Here is a 20,423-nt window from a genome sequence, read left to right on the forward strand (position 1 = left end):
TGGAACTCAGGGTGCTCTTCACCGAGCTACATCCCATGCACTTTATTTTTTTACTTGGAGACAAGGTCTTGCTAAGTTATCCAGCCTGCCTGGAACTTGCAATTCCTCTGTCTCCGCCTCCCGGAGGGCAAGAAAGAAAAATGAAATCTGACTGCCAGCCAAGATTTGTCCACAGTCAGGAAGAGGGGCTCTGTCTGCTGAGCAGATGCCCTCAAGCCGACCACAGGGGAATTTGTACTGAGTTCCTCAAAGCTAGACAAAAGGGGTGGAAAAATCAAGACATAAACAGAAAGACGCTTTCTCTTTCCCTTTGGAGTGGTCATGTGCACCAGCTGCAGTACATTTCCCCAAAATGAGTCAGTCAGGGAGAGGAGGCTTGATCCTAAATCCCACCCACCCCAAGAACATTGCAGTCCCTTGCTGGGGCCTCCCTCAGCCTGGGTACCCATGAGGATCAGAGGCCCCAGGTTCAAATCCCAGGTCCAACACTTGCTGTCTTTGGGAATGTTTCTCTCTTTCTAGCCTCTGCATATAAAAAATGGGACAGGTCTTGTCTGCCACAAGGGTTTGTGGGATAAAGGGAGGTCAAGTAGGTGCTTATGCAATGCAAGGTGGGGACATGGTGGTCATGGTAATGGTGGTGGGAGTGCTTTTCTTGCTTTTCCCTTGGGAGGTTGGGGCTGAATGAATTTTGTTCTTTGGCTTCTTTTGTTTTTTTCTGTCCCTACTCCCTGCCCCAGTACTGGGGCCTTCACACTGAGCTACAGTTCTTTATATTTCTTATTTTGAAATAAATTCTCACTAGATTGCCCAGCCTGGGCTCATATGTACAATCCTCCTGCCTTAATCTCCCAGAGTGCTGGGATTACGGGCACACCAGGGTACCATACCAGGGTTTCTTAAATACTTACCCGAGCCCCATGACCTCTTAAGGGCCTGGATTTGATGCTAGATTAAAATCTCTTTTAGAATGTCTTTTCTCTCATCTTTCTACACTCCCAAGTAAGGGTGGCTGGCTGCCCCTGGAAGCTGGGTGTCCCAAGTGAACTGCTGGGGAAAGGGAGATGGACACTCAGAGCCGGGATACGTGGGCCCCAACAGCTCACTACTCTCCAACCTGGGTACAGAGTCCTGCTGCCTCCAGTGCTACAGCAGGAGGCTGGACCGCAGGGAGACAAACCGGAGGGTCTGGGTCAGAGGGGGGTTCTCAAGCTCAGGGACCTACAGGGCAGACGAGGGAACCGGGACACAGGCCAGCTTTTCACTATATGGGGAAGAGAGGGCCTTCTCAGGGAGAAGGGAGCCCTCTCAGCCTGGGCCTCCCTTCCCTGTGGGCTGGGGGGGTTGGGGGGAGGATGTGCCCCCCCTTCACACACCCCCGCCTCGGCCTCCACATCACTAAGAAGCGGGGACTCAACCTGAGGCCTGGGGATGACGTCACCTGTCCCCCAGAGGCAGATGTCACCCCCAGAGTTTTCCTAGCAGGTGACCTTTGGCAGCAGCAGGCTCTCACAGCTCCGAGGAGGAGCCCGCAGGGGCGGGGCGGCGCCTCACCACATCCTGCTCTCCCCACCCTGCTTCAGGGATGGCAGCGGCCTGCCGGCCAGCCGGCAGCAATAGAGGGCCTGACTGGGTGCCCTCGCGTCCCGCCTCCCTCCACGCGTGACTGAGGGCCGCACACCCTGCATGTGTCTGTCTGCCCGCCTGTCTGTCCAGCCCCGGTGCAGCCGACGGGTCCCCGAGGACTCCCTCATCCTTCTGCGTGGCTGTCTTCTGGCACTACCTTCCTCTCCGGGGACACCTGTTCAGAAGCCCAGCTGTCCCGCGTCTGAGTGACTGTCTGGTGGCCCGAACAGGGTGTGGATTCTCTGAGACTGGCTTTCTCAGACCCTCATCTCCCCCTGTGCCCCAAACCCAGCCGCCACTGCCAGGAGGCCACCAGATCGCCCCCCGGCACCCAGAATGGAAGTCTGAGCCCACGGAGGCAGCAGGTAACAGCTGGGCCCATTGCTAGGGTTGGGGATGCTCCTCCGCGCCTGGCCCCAGCATCCAGCACAGCGGCGGTGGGAGAGTTCTGGGGCGCCCGGGTCACAGCTGGGGGCACAGCGCAGAAGGCTCATCCAGTCAGGCTGGAGCCAGACCCCTCCCAGCCCAGCTCAAGTGACCAGAGCCCCCTGGCAGGCCTGGGGTGTGCGGGCAGAGCCGCAGCTAGGATGAGCTTGCCTATGCAGACCAGAACTGGATGGGCAAGGAAAGCAGGCCTGGCCCAACTTGAGGGGACAGTCGCCTCGCAGCAGACAGCCACGCCAGTACGCCAGAGGCTGGCGCCTCCATCGGGGGGCCCACAGCACCCCGGTCGGCTTCTGCTTCTCATCACCTTCATTTCTTCGGGTCCCTCAAAGGTGGTGGTGTGCTCCTTTTGCCCGGGCAGGAAGGGGCTCTTCCTTAGGTCACTCAGCCAGGAGAAGCTGGGAGGACAGTCGCAGCAGCTGACCCCGGCTCCTCCTCACCCTTTCAGTGAACCCCAGACTGGGGTGAGGTGGGGGAGTCAAGCTTCTAAAGCACGGAGGAGCACGAAGTCTGGAGGCTGGCAGGGGCTGGGGGCTGGGCGCACAGGGAGGGAAGAACAGGAGACTGGGGGTGAGGTTTAGGACAAAGGTGATGAACTGGTACTTGTTGGGAGCATAGGATGCAGTCCGAGGATACTGAACAACCACAAGGCTGCCCCTACGAGGACATCTGCACCCCCGGGGGACAGGGTTTCAGAGCGCATGACGGAGTGGGGAAAACCTGGAGGGCAAAACCCAGCCGCTCAGCTGCCTAGCTGGGTCGGCATGCAGCTCTCTGCACCAGCCTCCGCCAGCCTCGGCATGCCCATCTGTAAAATGGAGGCAAAGGCGGCACCATCCTATGGGGCTGCTTGCAAGAGCTGCAGCGTGCAGTGTGACAGCTGGAACTGCAGGCACCCTGTCCCTTCTGGGGAGATGTTTGCACCCTGGGGAACCTTGGACCCCTGCGGAGGGCCCTCCTTTCCCTGGCCCTGGGGCTCTGTCCTGGCACCAGCACCCACCGGGTTGGAGATGCCCAAGGATGTTCTAGAACACAAGGCACTGGTGAGGCTGGTGGTCTCATGCAGCCCATTTCACAGGTGACATGACTGAGGCTTGGCCCGTACAACTTTGGTCCCGGGTCAGCCATGGCTGGGAGATGCAGGGCTGGAATCACACCTCAGTCTATGTGATGGCAAGAAACAGCCCGCAGGACAGGATAAGGCAAAAAGGGACGCCAGGCCAGGCCACTCTAAGAAGGGGCATTGGGTCCTGAGGGCAGGGAATCCGTTCCCATGTATGAGTGGCCCATGGGGGAGAGGCCCTGACCACAGGTCCCCGTGATGGACTCTGTAGAAGCTCTGGCCCTACTCGTCCCCTTGCCCCCCAGGGCCAGTGACCAGGCCCTCCAAGCTCTGCAGAGTGGGCGAGGACAGCTTGTCCGACCAGAACCGGCCAGTGAGCCAGCTCTCTCCTGGGCCAAGAGAGGAAGACGGATGTAGAAACGGCGCCCGAGGAGGGGACAGAGACCAGCAGGGGAGAAGAGGGATGGAGGAACACTGGCTCCGGCTTGGGGGGCCCCACTCCTCTGCACCCCCAGGATTGCCTGGGCCTGGTACTAATGCGAGTGCAGAGTGGGTGGGGACCCTTCCCCAGCGCCCCAGGTCCCTGCAGGCAGGAGTGGCAGTCCTTGCTCCCACAGCCCCCGCTGGGGTCGTGGGATTCAGTGCTTTTGGGACCCTGGGAGAGCCCTAACCTCGCTGCACACTGTGTCCTCACCTGTGACAAGAGGAAGTCCCGGGGGCTCTCAGGAGGTGCCAGCCACTCCGAGGCTGAGGCCAGAGGACCACAGGTTCCACCCTACCCGGGACAATTTAAGAGTTAGGAAGACCTTGCCTCAGAGTAAAAAATAAAAAAGGGCTGGGGTGTATATCAGTGTGAAGGCCCTGGGTATGATCCCCAGTGCAGGGAGAGAGAGGGAAACATTGGCGGAGGCGGGGGAGGGAGTCACTATTAGGGTTCACTTTAAATATTTTTTTTCACTTTAAATAATTTTGATAATAATTGTGGTGCTCTTGACTGGAGCACCAGCATGTACTGGGTCCGCAACAGGTAAGGGATCTTATGGAGGTTCACACCTCACCCTGTGGGGAAACTGAGGCATGAGGAGGGAGGGGCAACTTCTAGGGCCGCCCAATAGGCTATTGTGAAGGAAAGCAAAGAAAGCCACAGACAAGGGAACCAGCACATCCTTGAGAAGAGGTCTTCGTGCCCACTGCCCCCTCCTCTGTGGCTTCTCCAGGCCCCAGGAGTTGGAGGGGGTGCCAGGAGAAGCCCCACCCTCCCCAGGGCCCATAGGTGCTCCCAACCCCCACTCTGCCTTGGCCCCAGGCCAAAGGGACTTTTCCTGACAGCTCAGAAGAGAGCTCTGAGTAAACTTGGAACTTCTACACTGCTCTGAGAATATTCCCCGGGGTCGGGCAGGGCCCCAGCCAGGGCCTCAGCCCCCAGGACACCTGCTGCAGGGACCCAGCCTACAGCTGTGCCATCTGCAGCCCCAGCAAGGATCCTGCCACCACTGGAACTGTGCCCGGGGAGGCGGGAGCCCAGGCACTCCCTGCCGTGGGAGCCTGTGGTCAAGACTCTGGGTTTGCGTTCCCTCATCTGCCAGGGGCCTGAGCGTATAGACAGGACGCATCCCTGTAAGTTCCCTGAGGCTGGTTGGTACACTCAGGTTCCTTTGCCCAGGGCAGGCGGCTCCGCCACAGCCCCTGACCTGGTGGCCTCACGTTACTGTGGTTTAAAGCATCTTCTTGTTTCTGCCTGTCCCTGCCGCCCATCCTGGTGTAGGGAGCTGCCACCCACTGCATCGAGGAGGACAGAGGCCCGTGTTTTGGGCAGGGCTGCCCTAATTGCACAGGGACATGGCAGGAGTGTGCTGGCCCGGGCTGGGCCTCCCTGTCACCCGTGCAAGTTGCACAGAGAGATCCCAGGAGGGAAGGCTGCTCAGGCTCATGGAAGCTGAGTCTGCACAGATTTGCAGGCTGGTGGGGAAGATCAGTTGAGAGGGCACAGGTGCAGGGCCTGGCAGCCTCCTCTCCCATGCCCCGCTCTCCTGACTGTTAACCTGAGGCACACATGGGCAGTGTGCTTCACTCCTGTGCCCACCGCTTAGCCAGGCAGGGGCTGCTGCCCGTCTTACGGTGGGTACCTGAGGCTCAGAGAAAAGCACGAGGGGTGGCCAGGGCCACGTGGAAGTACTGGCTGCCTCCTATCTGGCCACGGCCATTTGGCTGATTCTTCCCAGCCTGAGCCTAGAACCCTGCTTTAGCTGAGAGCATGCCTCAGGGGCCCGGCAGGCCATCACCTTGCCCACAGAACCCCACCGCTGTCTGCTGATGGCAGTCACTGTCCCTCAGTCTCCGGAGCTGAGGGTGTTGCCCTAGATGGGGGCAAGAGAGCTGGGGACAGTAACAAAGCTGAAGGGGAAACCGGCCTCTCAGGGGCCAGCTCGTGGGCTGCTACACATGTGGCCCTGTGGCCCCTCTTCCTCAAGTTTGTTCATGTAGTCATTCAGCAACTACTCACTCGATGGCTGCTCCTTAAGCACCTACTGTGTGCAAGCACACCAGGGACACTTGGGAGGACATCAGACAAATGACCCAGTCTCTGGGACCCATGTTCCAGGCAGAGATAGGTCATGAGCCCCAAAGCAGAGATGGTAGTCCCCAAAGCAGTCCCACCATTGCGGCTGCTATGGAGGAAACACTCATACGGAAAGCAGAGAACGGCAGCGCAGACCCGCTTCAGAAGCAGTGGATGAACTCTTGCAAGGAGCCACTTAATTTTCATTGAAGTTGAAACCTAAGGAAGAGAACACACACAAGCTAGGGGAAAGGATTCTGGGCAGAGAGTACAGTATGTGCAAAGGTCCCGAGCCGGAAGGGCCGCTGAGTCCTGGCTCTGTTCTACGGACGTAAGGCTCTTTACTATCGGAAAGGGGAGCCTCATCTAAGAAAGTGAGGCAAGGTGAGCTTGCAGGATACAGTCTGTGTAGCTCCTCCCGCTGGCAGGGATCCTCACAACTCAGATGCTCCAAGCATTCTCTGTCACGTGTCAAGAGCACCTGCTGCATGTGAGCCCCTGCGTGGTCCCAGAGGCCACGCAGAGCATGGCTGGAACATCCTAAGCTGTGTTCTCGGGTGAAGCTATCGACTCCAGAGGAGTGACTCACAGTCCCTGGAGAGACCAGAGACTTAGAAGAGATGTGATATTTTCACTGGGCTTTGAAGGTTGAGTAGGAGCCCGACAGGCAGCCAAGGAGGGGGTGGAGAGTTGCAGTGGCTCAGAGAGTGCATTTGGAGGTGGGAAAGCCCGGGGAAGGGGGCATTGGGGAGCGGCCAGCCACCTCCACGCCTGGAGCCCAGGGGTGAGTCCTGAGGGACAAGCAGGGGAGATTAAGACACAAGGGTACTGCAGGCCAGGCTAGAGAAGTCAGGGTGGACTGCACAGCGCGGAGCATGCGCTGGAGGGCGGCTAGGGAGGAGGAGCAGCAGAGAGGAGGAAAGACCGGAGCTCTTCTCGAGTTTCCCTCTCGGGAAGTCCCTGGCTCGGACAAACTTCTCCTTCCAGTGCCCTGGGCTCCGGTTTACAGCTCCTGCGGGGAGCCCCTCTCCACCCCTCTCATTTCTTCTTGGGCCCTGTGGGAAGCGGACCATTCTCCTTTAACCCCATCACCTTTCACTTTCAACCCCGAAGGGTCACAGTGGAGGTGAAGGTTGGCCGAGGAACCAAACCGATCCATTCCTTGAGGGTGGGGAGGGAAAGACGATCCGGGAGGGAGCCAAGAACCCGCGCTCTCTGGGCCCTTCGCGGTGGGCGTGGGGAGCTCTGTGCGACCCCCCAGCAGGCCTGCTGGCTCCCACGTGTGTGCGTCCTTTCGCTCTGCCCTAGGACCCCGAAAGGAAAGCGCTGTGTTTACTGCTCAGCGTTTTTCCAAGGTGAAATATCACTTCATGCTCATTGAGCATAAATTTCCAATGGAAATTTTGGACGACAAAAATGCTTGGTTTTAACTAAATCCAGTCGGTGGGTCTGTTTTCCTTGCAGCGCAAGCTTTCTGTGTGTTGCCTACCAAGAGCTGCAGCACCGAGGTTAGGAAAAAACTGTCCTGTGTTTTCTGCTAGATGATTTGTCGTTCTACTTTCACACCTGCTTCTGTAGTGTAACTGGGATATATGTTCATGCACAGTGTGAGAGATGGGTATTTTTCAAGGTTCATTAGTCAACTAATACGCCATCCTTTTTAATGTCGTACTTTCCCCACGCTTTTCACTGGTGTAGTTGCTGGAAATGAAGAAAGTATTGTAAGTCTATTTCTAGAGTCTCTATTCTTTTCCATTATTAGCCAGTTTGTTTTGCTTTGTATTGTTTTCTTGATTATTTTATAGGTCTCGATAGTCTTCAAGTTGTCTAAGCTATTTTCAGCTTTTTGCATCTCTATGTAAATTTTAAAATAATTGAGTCAATTTCTCCCAAAGAAAACCCTGTTGGAGTCTCTTGTACTTGAGAGCTCATTGAAATTTTAGTTCAATTTGGAGAAAATGGACAGGTTTAAATCTTCAAATCCATGAACATAGTATTCTCTCTCTCTCTCCCTCTCTCTCTCTCTCTTCTTTTTTTCTTTTCTTTTTTTGTGATACCAGGAATCAAACTGAGACCTCACACTATTTCTTTTAATTTAATGCATCTTAAGGGCTAGCCAAAAGCTCAGTGGATTAAAGGGCCTGCAAGCAGGTGCAGGGGCCTGGGGTTCAATCCCTGGGCCTGCCGAGCTGGCCCCGCCCATGGGGCTTGCTGAGAAGGCAGTTGAGACTGGGCATGGTGGCACGCCCCTGTAATCCCAGCTCTTGGGAGGCTGTAAACAGGAGGATCACTACGAGTCCCATCTAGTAGTGAGACACTGAACACCCTGTAGACCCTTCCCTAAAATACAAATAATAATAATAATAATTTATCTTAGTAATGTCTTATAAATTTCTATATACAAGTCTTATAGATCATTAGACTCATTCTTGGGTATTTGATTTTTTGATGTCTATGTAAATTGCATGCTTTTAAAATGTGATATTTGTTCTTAGTGTATGGCAATATAATGATTTTTTTAAAAAAAAACACCTTATAATTGACATATTTTTCAAATTGGATTTCTAGATATACGTACAAGGACTTACCAAACACCAAACCCCAAACCAACTCGCTTCCACTGGTTTTAGTTTGGGCTGTGGTTGGGTTTGAGACAGACTCTCATTCAGCAAGCTGAGCTTCAAGCCCGTGCGGCCAGGCAGCCCCCCGGCCTGCAGGCTGCCTAGGACTGTGGGTGTGCTGCTGCGCAGCCAGCCTCGCTAGCGGTTCTTGCCTTAGCAGTTGTAATCTTTTTAGGCTTCTTCCTCTGCTGATCGTGTGAACGACGGTATCGCGGTTGCAAGCACAGTGTCCCAGGCTTTTGTTACGTTTTTCTTTTTAATGCTTAATTTTTGAGAGTAAGACTTAATGCTGTTAACAATATGTACATTGTTGAAAAACTGATCTCTCGAACTTGACCTTGCCAGAGTCAAGCTTTATGGCCGTAAAGGAACCCCTTGTTTCCCTTTCCCTGCTCGCTGCCAGCGACCAGTTCTGTTTCCCTGTGTCCGGTCACCTTAAATACATCATGCCAGTGGAATCATGGGATATTTGTCTTTTTGTAACTTGCTTCTTTCACTTGGCCTAATTCCTCCAGCGTGGTCCACACTGTAGCCCATGACAGGGCTTCCTTCCTTTGAAAGCCCAAGTAATATTTTGTATGTAATTTCTTCTTTATCCATTTACCTGATGTTTCTAATTTTAATTTTTTTAAAAAATAGCAAACATTCGCACCATTGTACAATCCCACCAAAAGTGCAGAAACGTACCAGTTTCTGTACACCCTCACCAGCGCTGCTCATTTAAAAAAAAACAAAAACAAGGGCTAGCAAGATAGCTCAGCAGACTAAGCACCTGTTTAGGCAAGCTCAGCGCTGCGTTTGATCCCTGGCACCACAAGCCGCAGCAGCCCCACCCCAGGCGCTGAGCTGGTGACCAAGTCTGGGCGTGGTGGTACACACCTGTCATCCTAGTGCTGGGGAGGCTGAAAACAGGAGGATCACCATGAGTTGGAGCTGTGTAGTGAGGCCCTGCACACACACACACATACACACACACACACACACACACACAAATTCATTGTGGTTTTGTCTTTTTTTTTGTATTTTAGGGAAAGGTCTACAGGGTGTTCAGGGTCTCACTATTAGATAGGACTGGTAGTGATTCGCCTGTTTACAGCCTACAAAGAGCTGGGATTACCGGCGCGTGCCACCACGCCCAGTCTCTTCACTGTGGTTTTGGTTTGTGTTTCCCTAGTGACTAATGACATTGGACATCTTTTTATCTGTGTGTTAGCCATTTGTTCACCTGTTGAGAAATATTCAAGTCCTTTGCCCATTCTTACCTTTGGATATTTGGGATTTCTTCTTTACTGAGTTGGTGTTCTTTTCATTTCAGAAACGAATCCCTGGTCAGACACGAGGCTTGCAAATGCTGTCTGCCCTTCTCCAGGATGCCCTGTGGTCTTGTTGATTGCGTCCTTGGCTGAACACTTTTCCAATCTGGTGGTGTCCCCTTCTTCTGTGCTTGCTTCTGGTGACTGTGTGTCTGGCTTTCTCGCCAAAAAATCACCGCCTACCGTAACACCATGAACGCTCGGCCCTACTATTGCTTGAGCTAATTTTTGTGTATTTGTATTGTCTTAGTTACTTTCTTCTCATGGGGACACAATACCTAACACCCACAACTGCAAAGAGGAAAAGGCTTATTTTGGCCATAATTGGTTGCCTGAGAGGCAGAGGGGCGAGGCTGGGAGACTGGTTCCTGGCGGGACAACAGGAGCCAGAGAGGAATCAAGGGAGGAAGAGACGTGAACTCTCCCAGGCTACCCCCACAGCGACCCACCTAACACTGTGCGGGGTCCTTTCTTTCTATTTCCTGCCTGTTGAGTGTTTTCTTTTTAATTTCTCACCATTACAGGGTACTGGATTTTGTCAAGTGTATTTCCTGCATCAGCTGAGATAATCATGTGGTTTTTGGGTCCTTTGTTCTGTTTGTGTGGTATATTATATTTAGCTATTTTATTCATTTATTTTTATTTACTTATTTTTTTGGTGGTACCAGGACCGTGAGCTTGCTACACAGCTAAGCTATATCCCAGGCCCACAAGTATACTGTATTTATTGATATCCATAATTTGAACCATCTGTACATTCCGGTGATAAATCCTGCTTTGCTGTGGTATGCGATTCCTTTTTTTTTTGGCTGAACCGGGGATTGAACTCAGGCCCCTGCACTTGCCAGGGAAGCGCTTATTCCACTGAGCCATCTCCCCGGCCCCCATGGGATTCTTTTAATGTACTGTTAAATTTGATGTATTAGTATGCAGTTGAGGATTTTGCGCAGATGCTCGTCAACAGCATGGGTTGGTTAATTTCTTTCCCTTTTTGGGCTTTGGTACCAGTGCCTTATAAAATGGGTTTTGGAGGCATTTCCGTCTTCAGTATTTTGGTAGAGTTTAGGAAAGGCTGGTGTTAATCCTTTAAATGATGAGTAGAATTTTCTGGTGCAGCCATTTGGTCCTGGGATTTTCCCTGTGAGAATTTTTTATTAGTGATTCAAAATTCTTACTAGTTACAGGTTTATTCAGGAGTGTGTATGTGTGTGCATGCACACATATGTGGCTTGGTAAATTTATGTTTCTAGGAAGCTTTCAATTTCTTCAAAGTTATTGAATCTATGGCCATAAAATTATGCACCATTTTCTCTTATCCTCTTTATTTCTTGGTACCTGGGATTGAACTCGGGACCTTGCACTTGCCAGGCAGGCACTTATGACACTGAGCTATCTCCCCGGCCCTCCTCTGTTTTTCTAGATTTCAGCTTTAACATTTCCTTCATTTCTGACTTTAGGTACAGGAGTGTTCGCTCTGTTTTCTTAGTCTAAGAGTTTGTCACTGTGTTGATCTTGACAAATACAACAAAATTTTACATTGATCTAATGTTCAGTTTCCTTAGCAATTTCTATTCTCATCATTTATCCCTCTACTATCTTGATCTTTTCTAGGTATGCATTCCTGACGCCATCCCAAATAAGTACAGTTTCCTAACCTTTATAAATTTGTCTCTGCTTTATTGTGTTAATTGGGATCTCTAGGCTAGGCATTTTGGAGTATGTTTTGTCCTCAGCGTGGAAGTGTTTCATATTTGGCCATTAAGGATAATGTGAGCTGTGGGGTGAGGGCAACTGTGTGTGTGACAGAGAGGGACCCTTGTCGGTTGTCAGATTAATGATTTAATCTATTCATGAGATAAAGATTTCATCTATTCATGAGATATATACCATTTCACTATACAGTTCAGGCTGGGCTTGATCTCACTTTGTGGCCAAGGCTAGTCTCAAACTCGCAGCGATCCTCCTGCCTCAGCCTCCCAAGTGTTGGGATTATAGGCATGTGCCACCATGCCTGGCCTATATTTTCTAACAGATTTCAAAAATCACAAGTAGGGTGCTATAGCGAGCCCTTGCTGGTCCTCATCTAGGTCTGGGAAGTTTATATTTGTAATCCTATGGATAAACTATTGGAATCATGTCAAGTTAATTCCAATCTACCACTCCAATGCAATCCACGGTGAGAATAAAGACACTAAGGCATATTTATAGTTATGGGCAGCCAAGGGGTCCCAAGTCCAGCCACAGTGAAGGCTATCTAGAACAAAGGCCTCCACCCAGGGCTGGACCTGGCTTTCATTCAGTCATGCAGGAGGAGTGGCCTGAGGAGGAAGGACTGAGAATGGCAGGAAGTAGGTGAGTACTGAGTGCTGGGCTAGTTAGGAGGCCTGCATTGACCTCTGTCATGTGCAGAGAGGATATGCAGAGAAAGTAATTTGCATTATACAATTGAGATAGTGGCTAATGTTTCCGGTAGGTCGGGTGCTTCAGCTCTGGTGTGTAATCTTTCAAGCCTCAGGAAATCATAGCCTCTGGCCTGAGGCTTGATCCCAGCCATCAGCGTGGAGCACTGGCCCTTCGTCCTGTCGACCTGGCTCTTATTAAAGAGCAGCAGGTGGGGGTTATCAGCGAAACGCGTGGGCCATCTTCATAGACTCCCACCAGCACCTGGGCTAGACCGGTATGCATTGCTTAAGGCCAATTGAAGGGATAATGAAAAGTCCTAGCCAGGAATAGCCTGGTATTGATAGTCCTGTACCTATCGATACAAGGAAATAGAGTCAGGCTCAGCCCAAATGGAGACAGCTGCTCTTCTTTCAAGGAGAGCGTCTCAGGTAGCCCTCCTCAGGGAGCTGAGGAGATTGGTCAGAGGTCTAAGCACCTGCCTGCCAATTACTAGGAGCAGAGTTTGATCGCTGATGCCACATGCCATGGAGCCCCGTAACTCTAGGCGTGCTATTCGGCCTGGAAACTGGCCTGCTGGTGCATGCCTGCAATCCCAGCACTGGTGAGGCTGAGACAGGAAGATCTCTATGAGTCCAAGCTGCATAGCAAGACTCTGTATCACAGGGCTGGGTAGATGGTTCAGTGGAATAAGCGCTTCCCTGGCAAACGCAAGGGCATGAGTTCAATCCCCAGTTCCACCAAAAAAAAAAAGACTCTGAATCAAATAAATAAATTATAAATAGGACGTTGCAATCCATTCAATATATTTTCTGGACCTATTAAGTGATCGTATAAAATTTCTTCTTTATTCTGTTATTAGACTACTGATTTTCTTTTCTATCATAATGAATGAATGCTCTAATACTTCAGACAAATGAGTCTCACCGGTACATTTCCACACATGCAAATCTACCCTCTCTTCTAGCCTCCGTCCCTGCCCAGAATACTGATATTTAAATGTCCAACTAAAATAAAGCAATGTGCCATCATCCCCAGCTCAGGGTTTTTGCATCTTATTCATGAGAAAGATTGACCTACGACTTTATTTTCTTTTAATGTCAGTTCTTGGCTTCTTTAACTCTCGTGTTGGGTTCATTTGTTCTTAATGAAAGTATGGCTATGTTTGGGATTAGGCCTGGTATTTCACTGTGTGTTTTCCTTCTTCTTTTTTAATGCCATCTCTGTTCCTCTACACTCCATCTTCTTTATCCTAATTTTAGAATACTCAGCTGTCTACAATTACTATTCTATATTTTCTTTTGTTTTGTTTTTTTTTTTTTTTGTTTTTTTTTTGTATTGTTAGGGAAGGGTCTACAGGGTGTTCAGGGTCTCACTACTAGATCGGACTCATAGTGATCCGCCTGTTTACAGCCTCCCAAGAGCTGGGATTACAGGCACGCCACCACGCCCAGTCTCAATTGCCGGCTCAGCACGCCCCGGGGCCCAGGATTGAACCTCCGGCCCATGCTCCTGCTTGTAGTTGCTTTAGTCCACTGAGCTATTTGGCTGGCCCTACTGTTCTCTATCTTCTGTGGTTGTTTTGCTGTACTTTTAAAAAAATTTTTTGACTTTGTTGTTAGTGTGTGCCTGCTACACCTAGCGGTTCCGCTGCGCCATTGTGTGGGCTGGTGCAGGAGCACAACACCTCTCACCCTTGTGCGTCCCCTTTCAAGCCTTTCCCTCCTCGCTGTATCCCCTCCTTCTGTCGTGCTTTCTTTGATAAGCACTTACAAAGGTCTGTCTTCAGTCAGCCTTCTGACCACTTCCTGGACAGCACGTTGGCCTTTAGCTTCATTTGCCTTATCTTACTTCGGGGTATCCTGGCCCTGCGTTTTAATTTTCCATGCGGCTTAAACTCGTGGTGGTGCATGCCTGTAACCCCGGCCCTCGGGGAGCTGAGGCAGGAGGATCGCTGTGAGCGCAAGGCCCGCCTGAGCTGCACAGCGAGACCCTGTCTCAAAAAGACACACACACGCACACACACACACACACACACACACACACACACAAAGACATTATCTTGCTATTTTAAGCAAGTTAGTATTTACCTAGGCTTATTCTTTGTTGTTCTTTATTCCTTCCTACAATGCCCTACTATTTGTCCAAAATTGTTTTACTTTGGCCCGAAAACCTCACTTTAGTATCTCTTAGGTGTAGCTCTACCAGGGACAAATTCTTGTTTTTGTGAGGTGTTTAAAGTCTGAATGAGGGCCAGGGAGATGGCTCGGTGGAATAAGCGCTTCCCTGGCAAGCGCAAGGACCTGAGTTCAATCCCCGGTTCCGCAAATAAATAAATAAATAAATAAAGTCTGAATGAACCATTTTTAGCCTTCATTTTCAAAAATGTACAATTAAAGTATATTCTCTATGCTTTAAAAATCACTTTTGAGGGCCGGGGAGATAGCTCAGTAGAATAAGTGCTTGCTTGGCAAGAGCAGGGTCCTGAGTTCAATCCCCAGTACCACCAAAAAAAAAAAAAAATCACTTTTGAGGTGTACACTGCCACAGATTTTAGTACAGCACATTCCCAAAATGTGCTTGTGTAGACAGCATCGCTATCTAATCCCGGAACGTGGTCATCATGCCGCAGAGAAACCTCAGAGCTGTTATTAGTCACTCTCCACTTCCCACCTGCAATCTCAGCACTCGCTTTTGCTTTGTTGTTGTTTTGGTTTGGTTTTTCTTGAGACAGGGGTCTTGCTACATAGTTCAGGCTGGCCTTGAGCTCACTAGGTAGCCCAGGCTGGCACTGAACTCGACAGCATCCTCCTGCCTCAGCCTCCCGAGTGCTGGGGTTGATGACAGGTGTGTGCCACCACGCCCAGCTACAGTCTCCGCTTTTGACAGCCTGTTTTCTGCCGCTATGGATCTGCCTATTCTAGACACTTTGGATGAACTGAATTATGCCGTGTCTGACCTCTGGGGGTGGTACTTTCAAAGTTCTCTCGTGTTCCGGCAGCCGTTGGTCGGTTGTGCTCCTTTGTAGCTATGTAACCTTATGCCCTAGGGATGCCCAACATTTTGTGTATCTGTGCACCAGTTGGCTTAAATTTTGACTCTTAGGAATAATGTTGCTAAGATCATTTGCATACAAACTTTTTGTTGTTGCTATTGTTTTACATGACAGTAAAGCAATTCTTTGTGCAACATACCTAGGAGTGGAATTTCCTTGTCATACGATAACGCTGATTTAATTTTAGAGAAACGGAGAAACTTTTCCAATGGTGGCTAAACCATTTTATGTGCTCTCTACGTGTGTGACTGTCTACATTTCTTCACTTCCTCACTCACACTTGCTACTATTGTCATTATGGTAGCCATTGCCCTCCCAGTGGGTAGGAAGTGGTGGCTCACTGTCTTTATTGGACGTTTCCTGATGCCTGGTGATGCTGAGCTTTTGGATGGGCTGCCCTCTGTACATATTCTTTAATGAAATATCTACTCAAATTATTATTATTATTTTTGTATTTGGTTGCTACAAGGTCTCACTGTGCAGCTTGGACTTGCAGTGATCCTCCTGGTTTCAGCCCCCAGCACTGGGATTGCAGGCGTGCAACACCATGCTGGGACCCTGTGGCCGGCTCAGCCTGCTCTGGGGGCAGGGCTGGAGCAGCATGTGGTGCTGGGGATCAAACTGCAGTCGTTGCCCTTGCCTAAGCAGGCGCGTTAGTCCACCGAGCTATCTCGCCAGCCTCTGCTCAATTTTTTGTCCATTTTAATTTGAGTTCTGTGGCATTTAGCTCTTGAGTTCCAAAAGATCTTTAAATAGGATCAGTACTGGACCTTCTAGCAATACATTAATTGCAAATCTGTCTTCCCGTTCTACAACTATCTTTTCGCTTTCTTATTAGTGTCCTTTCAAGCACAAATGTTTTAAATTTTTATACGGTCCAATACGTCCTGTTTTTCTTTCTTTGCTTATGCTTTGGGTTATGATATTTAAGAAATTATTGCCTAACATAAGGTTATTAAGATTTACATCTATTTTTATTGTAAGACTTTGATAGCTTCACCTTTTATATCCAGGTCTTGGATGTATTTTTAGTTAATTTTTGTACATGCTGCAGAATAGGAGTCTAGCTTGATTACACTGAATGTGAACACCCAGTTTCATCAGTACCTTTTGGCTTAAAGTCTCTCCTCCTGGGCTGAGGAGATAGCTCGGTGGTCCAAGCACCTGCCTGGCAAGCACAAGGACCCGGGTTTGATCCCTGGTACCGCACGCCGTGCCAGCACAGCTCTGGGGAGGCTGAGACAGGAGGATCACTACCGAGTCTGAGCTGTGTAGTGGGACCCTGTACTAAATAAATGACTCGCCTCCCCCTAGTTGAATTATTTTACACCTTTATCAAAAATCAATCAAGGGCCGGGGAGATAGCTCAGCAGCATAAGCACCTGCCTGGCAAGCACAAGGTTCTGAGTTCAATCCCTGGTACTGAAAAAAAAAAAAATATAGGGCCGGGGAGATAGCTCAGCAGCATAAGCACCTGCCTGGCAAGCACAAGGTTCTGAGTTCAATCCCTGGTACTGAAAAAAAAAAAAATATATATATATATATGCATAAGCTGATTTCTGGACTCTCAGCTCGATCCCACTGAGCTATATGATACCTGTGTATGCGCACCACACTACGCTGATGAATGCAGTTTGGTAGTAAGCGTTGGAATTGGGAAGTGCAGATCTGCCCACTGACTTGTCTCAAGATTGTTTTGACTGATATTAGTTCCTTCCATTTCCCTGTGAACTTTAGGATTAACACCCCCAAAAACTCCAGCTGGGATTTTTAGAGGGACTTCTGTAAGTTGCTTCACAGCCAGTGGTGGAGAGCCTGCGGCACACACACTGCAGCAGGCTGGGTGTTACTAATCACTAACAGCTCCACAAGTTTTACTACCACCAATCTAGGAGTCATTTTAACAATATTAAGTTGTTTAATCCATGAACACATCAACGTACTTAGCTCTTCTGTCATCTGTCTCACCGATGTTTATAATTCTCAGCGTAATTATCTCATTCTAATAAACTAGTCTTGCGGTAACATAACTAATAATTGTTAACATTTATTCCTATTATAGTCATTTTGGTGTTTTTTAAATAAGATAACTTTCTTAATTTCATCAGACTCTGAATTGGCAGTGTGTAACAATAATTGATTTTTATCTTTATTTATTTCTTTATTTTGTCTTTCTGAGACAGGCTCTCGCTACACAGCTCAGGCTGGCCTTGAGCTCACTTTGCAGCCCAGGCTGGGCTCCAACTCATCACGATACTCCTGCCTCAGCTTCCTGGGTTCTGGGATTACAGGCATGCACCACACCGAGCCCAATAATTAATTTTTAAACATTGACCATATTGATCTTAAGCTTACTGTAAGATAAGATCTTATCTTTCATAAGAGCTTACAGCTTACTGTATTCATTTATTAACTCAAATAGTTTTTGTTGGTTTGTTTCCGTGTGTATTCCTTTAGATTTTGTACACATACACAGGATAATTTTATTTAAAAATAGAAAGGTTTTTTTTCTAATCTAGAAGATTTTCTTTCTTTTTTTATGTATTTTTAGGGAAGGGTCTACAGGGTGTTCAGGGTCTCACTACTAGATAGGACTCTTAGTGGTCCGCCTGTTTACAGCCTCCCAAGAGCTGGGATTACAGGCGCGTGCCACCACGTCCAGTCTCAATTGCCTTCTCAGCACCCCCGGAGGTGGGGCCGGCAGGGCAGGCCTGGGGATCGAACCCCTGGTCCCTGTGCTTTAATCCGCTGAGCTATTTGGCTGGCGCTCTCTCTCTCTCTCTCTCTCTCTCTCTCTCTCTCTCTCTCTCTCTCTCTCTCTCTTTCTGCCACTATTTGCCTTGGCTAGAACCTCTACTAAAATATTTAACAGATGTCAGTCGGATGAACCTTTATCTTGTTCATGACCTTAGGGGAAAACCTTTTAGTTTTTCACCATTAAATATGATGTTAACTGTGGAATTTTACAGATTCCTTTATCAAAATGGTCTTCTCTTCTTTTTTTTAAAATTTTATTTATTTATGTGTGTGTGGCCAGCTCAGCCCACCAGGGGGCGGGGCTGGCTGGCATGTGGTGCTGGGGGATTGAACCGCGGTCCCTCTGCTTTGCGAAGTTTGTTCTAAGTAGGTGCTTTAGACCACTGTCCCATCTCACCAGCCCCTTCTCTTCTTTTTTTTTTTTTTTGTTTTTGTTTTTGTTATTTTTTGTCTTCACCTTTAAAGGATTTTTTTGCGGGATATAAAATTCTAAGTTGGCTTTTAAAAAATAAATCTCTTATTTATTTATTTATTTATTTATTTATTTGATGCAGGGTCTTACTATGTAGCTCAGACTTATAGTGATCCTCCTGTCTCAGCCTCCCCAGCGCTGGGATTACAGGCGTGTGTCACCACACCTGGTTTCAGGCGGGCATGGTATGCAGTACTGGGAATCGAACCCTGGGCTCTTGTGCTTGCCGGGCAGGCGCTTATTCCACCAAGCTATCTCCTCAGTCCCATCTCTTTAGTTCTTATGAATTTCAGTTGGTATGGTTTGCTGCCCTAGGATTGCTTTAAATAGATTCCATAATTCTGGTATAATTCTTGAACATACCAAGTGTAGTTCTTATTATTATCATTATTTTAATTTATGTATTTGGTACAGGGTCTCACTACACAGCTTGGACTCCTAGTGACACTTCTGTTTTCAGCCTCCTCCGTGCTGGGATTACAGCTCAGCACACCCGGGGGGGGCAGGGCCGGCACGGTCTGTGGTGCCAGGGATTGAACCCCGGTCCCTGTGCGAGGCTAAGCCAGCACTTAGTCTGCTGAGTTATCTCACCGGCCCTCCATGCATAATTATTTTAAAACATGTTTGTTAATGTCATTTTCTGAATCATGTGTGTGTGTATTTCTATGGTTCTTTTCTTGGCTATTATTTCTTTCATACAATTTCCTAGTTTGCTTCCTAATTTTAGTCGCATGTTGGACATTGTGTCGGAAAAGTAGTAGAAGCTTTGGGGAAAGCTAACTTTTGCCAGCTGGCTTTGAATGTTCTTCTGATGAGGCGTATACGCAGATCTCCTCGATATGGCCAAGCGGAAGCTATTCCTGCTCTTTCCTTTATTCCCAAGGCGTAGCCTCTCCGGAATGACTGGGTCCTCACCAAGGTCCATCGTTCAGGCCCCGGTCTCCAATTCTTCCCCTGTGAAAATCTCCTCTTAGTGTTTTAATGAAACTCCTGGACGCCACCCATTGTCCTTGGCAGGTGGCTGGAGGAGACACTGCCCGCAAAGTCACAGAGCCTTGCCCTCCGTTGGGGCACAGATAGGCCGGCTGCTGTCTCCTGCAGTTTTCGTTCCCCTCTGTAGTTGTTTTCCGCGGCAGGGTCCGTCTGACACCAGCTATTTCTGTTTTGGCAAAAGTCTTCCCTCCTATGCTGTTTTACAAAACTTACATTTAAAGTGTTTCGTGGTAACTTGAGCATCTAAAACGACAGATATGATAATATGACTGTAACCAGGGATGGTGGCGCACGCCTGAAATCCCCACATTCTGGGAGGTTGAGGCAAGAGGATCACAAGTTCGAGCCCAACCTGGACACTTAGTAGCCCTCTCTAAAAGTAATAACAATAGCAATAATAATAACAATAATGATAATGATAATCTGACACCCATGATAATTTCACCACGTTAAGATCATATACTATTTATTTATTTGTTTATTTATTTATTTTGGCCAGCTCAGCCCACCCTGAGGGTGGGGCTGGCGCAGCATGTGGTGCCGGGGATTAAACCGTGGTCCCCTGCGCCTGCCTAAGCTTGCCTGAGCAGGCAGGCTTTAGACCTCTGAGCTGTCTCTCCCACCCCTACCCTTCCTTCTTATACCCCCTTGTTTCTTAAACTTGATGTTTAGGAACTCCATTGATTTATTTGTGCTTTTCTGCCGTATGCATACTCACTTAACTGATACCCAGATGGGCTTTCTGCGCCTAGAATTGCCCCGTGCGCGGTGCTGTTACGCACACGCTCCTCTCTAGCGCGCTGTTCTGTTTACCCCGTCTGGTCTCGGCGACAGTCACTCGCTTTGCTGTGCGCATCCGCGGATGATTCAAGCTCACGCCACACCGTCACATCTCGGTTTATGTTTTCCATTCTCCGGGTGTCGTTTGTTTCCAGTTTTCCTCTACTGAAGCGATGCTGCCGTAAACACCTCCGCGTGCGCTTCTGGCACGCACGTGCAAAGCTCCTCTCGCAGTGTGTGCAGGGCCGGCGTCGCCACGTCTCCAGGAAGGCATGCACTTGCATGCACTAGATCACACCGAGCCATTTTCCGGTGGACTGGCTTTCACCTACAGCCCTC

The 20,423-nt window shown here is 49.3% G+C and overlaps 1 protein-coding gene across 1 annotated transcript in view; it reads left to right on the forward strand.

The window, feature by feature from the left end:
- Positions 1-1,596: 1,596 nt before the first annotated feature.
- The window catches only part of Il21r (interleukin 21 receptor), a 35,376-nt gene continuing 16,549 nt past the window's right edge, over positions 1,597-20,423 (forward strand). Inside the window, exon 1 of the mRNA XM_023716512.1 lies at positions 1,597-1,991. The gene's annotated coding sequence lies outside the window, so the exon portion shown is untranslated. The remainder of the gene's footprint in view (positions 1,992-20,423) is intronic.

Source organism: Octodon degus, unplaced genomic scaffold, assembly GCF_000260255.1.
Source record: "Octodon degus isolate 3935 unplaced genomic scaffold, OctDeg1.0 scaffold00001, whole genome shotgun sequence".
In the NCBI taxonomy this organism is placed as follows: Eukaryota; Metazoa; Chordata; class Mammalia; order Rodentia; family Octodontidae; genus Octodon; species Octodon degus.